The sequence below is a fragment of the Bos grunniens genome, chromosome 16, assembly GCF_055505025.1.
Source record: "Bos grunniens cultivar Pamir isolate PY7600 chromosome 16, Bosgru_T2T1.0, whole genome shotgun sequence".
NCBI lineage: Eukaryota > Metazoa > Chordata > Mammalia > Artiodactyla > Bovidae > Bos > Bos grunniens.
In genome coordinates, this window is record NC_141180.1 from 13,748,039 (window position 1) to 13,753,860 (window position 5,822).

The 5,822-nt window shown below is 37.6% G+C and overlaps 1 pseudogene; it reads left to right on the top strand.

Annotated features, from left to right (window-relative positions):
* Positions 1-3,977: 3,977 nt before the first annotated feature.
* LOC147356197 (V-type proton ATPase subunit e 1 pseudogene) lies at positions 3,978-4,320 on the top strand (annotated as a pseudogene).
* Positions 4,321-5,822: the final 1,502 nt, after the last annotated feature.

Below are 5,822 nucleotides of genomic sequence, written 5' to 3' on the forward strand. Positions count from 1 at the left end.
TTAGGACTCTCTATTACTTTGCCTAACTCTTAAGACTTTTGCAGATCTTAGCGTCACAGCACTCTCACTCCCTTCCACTCCCACCTTGTAATAATCTCTTTCATAAAAAAAAAAAAGTCTCCTCCATGAGTTTGAATTTGTTATTTAACAAAGTATAAGAAAGTATAAAATATAACAAAGTATAAAGAAAACTGAGCACCAAAGAACTGATGCTTTTGAACTGTGCTGTTGGAGAAGACTCTTGAGAGTCCCTTGGACGGCAAGGAGATCCATCCAACCAGTCCATCCTGAAGGAAATCAGTCCTGAATATTCATTGGAAGGACTGATGCTGAAGTTGAAACTCCAATACTTTGGCCACCTGATGCAAAGAACTGACTCATTGGAAAGACCCTGATGCTGGGAAAGATTGAAGGCAGTAGGAGAAGGGGATGACAGAGGATGAGATGGTTGGGTGGCATCACTGACTCAATGGACATGAGTTTGAGTAGACTCTGGGAGTTGGTGATGGACAGGGAGGCCTGGCGTGCTACAGTCCATGGGGCCACAAAGAGTCGGACACAACTAAGCAACTGAACTGAATTATGATTTCTTTCCTTCTACTATCTTCAGGTTTTTTGTGTTCTTCCTGTAATTTCTTTAGGTGTAAGGTTAGATTGCTAGCGATTTTTTCTGGTTTTCTGAGGCAAGCTTTCATTGCTATAAACTTCCCTCTGAGAAGTGCTTTGCTGCAACCCATAGGTTTTGGATCATTCTCTTGCATCTGGTGTCTACCCAGACAGGTAAGGCTGGGTGGGTAAGGCTGGTTCAGGACCTACAGCAGACTTCCTGGAGGGAAAGACAGGGACCCCTGCATGTGGAACTGGAGACAGAACAACCTGGATTCCCATTCTTCTCTTCCATGAACCAACTTTAAAAGTTATTTCACCTCTTTTTTAATATAACTGTGGATTAATTTATTTTATTAATTTTTTAATGTTTAAATTTTTATATGATTTAAAATGTTACCTTCCACTTTTAGTTATTATAGAATATTGACTATATCCCCCATGGTTTTCTAAATTTAGTTTTTATTTTATATTAGAATGTAATTGAGCTACAATTTTTGTTTCAGATGTACAGCAAAGTGATTCAGTTACACATATGCTTAATTCCCTCAGTTGCGTCTGACTCTTCATTCCCCTGTAGACTGTAGCCTACCAGGCTCCTCTGTCAATGGATTCTCCAGGCAAGAATACTGGGGTCGGTTGCCATGCCCGCCTCCAGGGGATCTTCCCAGCCCAGGGATCAAACCTGAGTCTCCTGCACTGCAGGCAGATTCTTTCCCACTGAGTCAACGGGGAAGCCCCCAGTTACACATACACATATACCCATTCTTTTTCAGATTCTTTTCTCATATAGATTATTATAGAATATTTAGTAGAGTTACCTGTCCTATACAGTAGGTCCTTGTGGATTATCTGTTTTATATATAGTAGTGGGTATATCTTAATCCTAGACTCCTAATTTATCCCTCCTCCCCAAGCCTTTCCCCTTTGGAAACCATAAATTTGTTTTTAAAGTCCATGAGTCTGTTTCTGTTTTGTAAAATAAGTTAATTTGCATCATTTTTTAGATTCCACATGTAAGTGATATCATATGTTATTTGTCTTTCTCTTTTATTTCACTTAGTATGGTAATCTCTAGGTTCGTTCATGTTGCTGCAAATAGCCTTTTTTCATTCTTTTTTTGGCTGAGTAATATTCCATTGTGTATATTCACTATGTTTTCTTTATTCTTCTGTCGATGGACTTTGAGGTTGTTTCCATGTCTTGGCTATTGTAGATAGTGCTGCTATGAACATTGGAGTGCATGTATCTTTTTGAATTATGGTTTTCTTTGGATATATAACCAGGAATGGATCATACGGTCGCTCTGTTTTTAGTTTTTTAAGGGACTTCCATAATGGGTGTACCAGTTTACCTTCCCATAAACAGCATAGGAGGGTTCCTTTTCCTCCACACCCTCTCTAGCATTTATTACTTATAGACTTTTTAATAATGGCCATTCTGAGTGATGTGAGGTGATACCTCACTGTAGTTTTGACTTGCATTTCTCTAAGAATGAGTGATGTTAAACATCTTTTCATGTGTCTTATGGCCATTGGTATGTCTTCTTTGGAGAAAAGTCTATTTAGATGTTCTGCCCATTTCTTGATTGGATTATTTATTTTTGTGATAATGAGCTGTTTGTATATTTTAAAGATTAATCCCTTGTTGATTACATCATTCACAAATATTTCCTCCCATTCTTTGGGTTGTCTTTTTGTTTACGGTTTCCTTTGCTATGCAAAAGCTTTTGACTTTTTTTTTTTAATAAGCAGCATTTACTATGAGTTTTTTTTCTTTTTTTCTTTATTTTTAATTGAAGGATAATTGCTTTATAGTATTGTTTTGATTTCTAGCTTTTAACTTTAATTAGATCCTACTTGTTCATTTTGGTTTTTATTGCCACTACTCTAGGAGGTGGGTTCAAAAAGATACTGTTGCGATTTATGTCAAAGTGTGTTCTGCCTATGTTTTTCTCCTAAGAGTTTCATGGTATCTGGTCTTCTGTTGAGGTCTTTAATCCAATTTGAGTTTTTGTGTAAGGTGTTAGAGGATGTTCTAATTTTATTTTTTACATGCAGTTTTCCCAACACCATTTATTGAATAGACTGTCTTTATTATATATTCTTGCATCCTTTGTTGTAGATTAATTGACCATAGGTGCAGGGCTTATTTCTGGACTTTTTATCCTGTTCCATTGGTCTATATTTCTGTTTTTTTTTGTGCCAGTATCATACTGTCTTGATTAAAGAGAAGAGATTAAGGAGAAGGAAATGGCAACCCATTCCAGTATTCTGGCCAGCAGAATCCCATGAACAGACGAGCTACAGTTCATGGGGTCACAAAGAGTCAGACAAGAGTGAGCACGCAGCACGTGCATGGTATAATCTGAAGTCAGAGAGCCTGATTTCTTCAGCTCCATTTTTCTTTCTCAGGATTGCTTTGGCTAGTCAGCATCTTTTGTGTTTCTATACAGATTTAAAGCTTTTTTGCTTTAGTTCTGTGAAAAGTGCCATTGTTAATTTCATAGGGATTGTACTGAATTTGTCTTGGGTAGTATAGTCATCTTAACAATATTGAATCTTCCAATCCAATAACATGGTATATCTTTCCATCTGTTTGTGTCATCTTTGATTTCTTTCATCAGTATCTTATAGTTTTCAGAGCACAGGTCCTTTGTCTCCTTAGGTAGGTTTTATTCTTAGGTTCTTTATTCTTTTTGGTGTGATGACACATGAGCTTGTTTCCTTAATTTTTCTTTCTGATCTTTCACTGCTTGTATATATATGCAAGAGATTTCTGTGTTTTAATTTTGTATCCTACAACTTTACAATTAATGGATGAATTCTAATAGTTTCCTGGGAGTGTCTTTACTTTCTATTTACAGTTATTCCAGAGTAGTGGCTGTATTCCCCATGTTATACCATTCATCCTTGAGCTTACCCTACACTCACTAGTTTGTGCCTGTCGCTCCCACCCTTCTGTTCTCCATCACGTGTTTGTCCTCTATGAGTCTGCTTCTTGTTTGTTTTATTCACTCGTCTGTTGTATTTTTTAGAGTCCATATGTAAATGGTATCATTTGGTATTTCTCTGTATGACTTATTTCACTTAGCATAATGCCTTCCAAGTCCATCCATGTCGTTGCAAAGGGCAAAATTTAGATTTTTTTTTATGGCTGAGTGATATCCTATTGCATGCATGTAGATATATATATATATATATATGTATGCTTATATGTAGATATATACATATATGTATATGTAGGTACAACTTCTTTATCCATTCATCTGTTAATTGACACTTAAGTTGCTGTTAGTTCACCTCTTTGAGCTTCCATTTCTTTACAAGTAAATAAAGATAATGATATTTTTAAAAAGGAAAATAACTTTGCTATACGAAAGCTATGAGAGAGACACATAACTTGGTGCTGGCATAGACCAGATACTTAATAAATATGAGTTTCATTTCCTCTCTCACAAGCACAAAGTGTGAGCACCCATGGCCTATACTGGCCTCACCGTGCCTCTTACTGAGATGAGCGTCTTCTGGGGCTTCATCGGTTTCCTGGTACCCTGGGTCATCCCTAAGGATCCCAACCAAGGAGTTATCATCACTATGTTGGTGACCTGTTCCGTTTGTTCGTCTTCTGGCTGATTGCACTTCTGGCACACATCAGTCCTCTCTTTAGAACACACTTGAAAAGTGAAACTGTCGGTACCTCGAGTATCATTGACCTCGAGGAAGAAGGCTTGCTTGCCAGTGCTCAGTCTTTGAGGTCACAAAGAGAACTCTAGATGAAAAACCGCTTCCATACCCAGATCACCTTCCTTGATTCGCCCCCTTTGGCCATCAGCTGCCTTAAATGTTCACACCACATTTGAACATCTTATTCTACAGTGCAGTAATTTTTTCCTGTCACCATTTTTACACTTTGATGAGTGATGTGCCCACTTAATCTAAACTGTGCTGCCTCAATGAAATGACCAGGTACTCTTCTGAGATCACAAGTGCTGTTCTTCTGAGAGATAACGTTACTCTCTCCTTGGAACCAGTGATTTTGAAGATGGTTCCTACCTGCTCACAACAAGAGAATCAGTGGTGTTTAAAAATGTTACATGACAATAAGACTCCAGGGGGGGCATCAGTAGGAAAACTTGTTCAGAGGGAAAATTTGTCCCACCAGAATTATACCAAAGTATATTATCAGGATGAATTTCTTATTTCTACTGCCTTTTGGAATAAATTATTTTTCTGCTTTCAAAAAAAAAAAAAACCCACAAAGTGTGGTTTAAATAAATGTAAATATGACTTTGTCCCATTGAGCAGGTCAGAAGAAAGTGATTTGTACAGGTCTTTCTCAGCAAAGGTAAGTTAGGCCCTACTTAGATCTGTGCTGCTGCTGCTGCTGCTAAGTCGCTTCAGTCGTGTCCGACTCTGTGCAACCCCGTGGCCATTTCCTTCTCCAATGCATGAAAGTGAAAAGTGAAAGTGAAGTTGCTCAGTCATGTCTGACTCTTAGCGACCGCAGGGACTGCAGCCTACCAGGGTCCTCCATCCATGGGATTTTCCAGGCAAGAGTACTGGAGTGGGGTGCCATTGCCTTCTCCGAGATCTGTGCTATTTGTGAACAATTTTATATTCACCTCCCAAGGGGAAACTAAGCCACTCACCATTAAATGAATCCCCAAGGACACCTACAACATATATGCATTGATTCTTCTTGATATGGAATCTCCCATAATATCATTTTTCTGGGCTCCTCTCTTAGATTTTCAAATGTTTTGGATTAGGTGCTCATTTATTTTCTGGCTTTATTATTCTGAGTCCCCACATTTTTAATGCCTTTTAGACATGCAGGCATGAGTTTTGATCAATGCTGTAGCATTATTCATGCAGTATGATTTCTTTTTATTATAATTTCAGCTGGAAGACTGCTCTTTTTGTTTGTCATGCAAGCACAGACTTGCTATAGAGAAATTTCTGTTTCAACGCCTTGTAGACTAAATACAGCAACGCCTTGTATTTTCAGGATCAGCACTCTGGTATTTAATAATCCCTTGATACCAAAATTCTTATGCTATACAATAGTTTTATTTTTAAGAATTTATTTTCCCTCGTAATGGTTTTCAATATGGAAAGAAAAATACTGCTTTTATTTAGTCTCAAACATTGTGCCCATACTCCATACTTATATTCTAAAAATAATTTAAACTCAGTACTTTGATCAGATTCCAA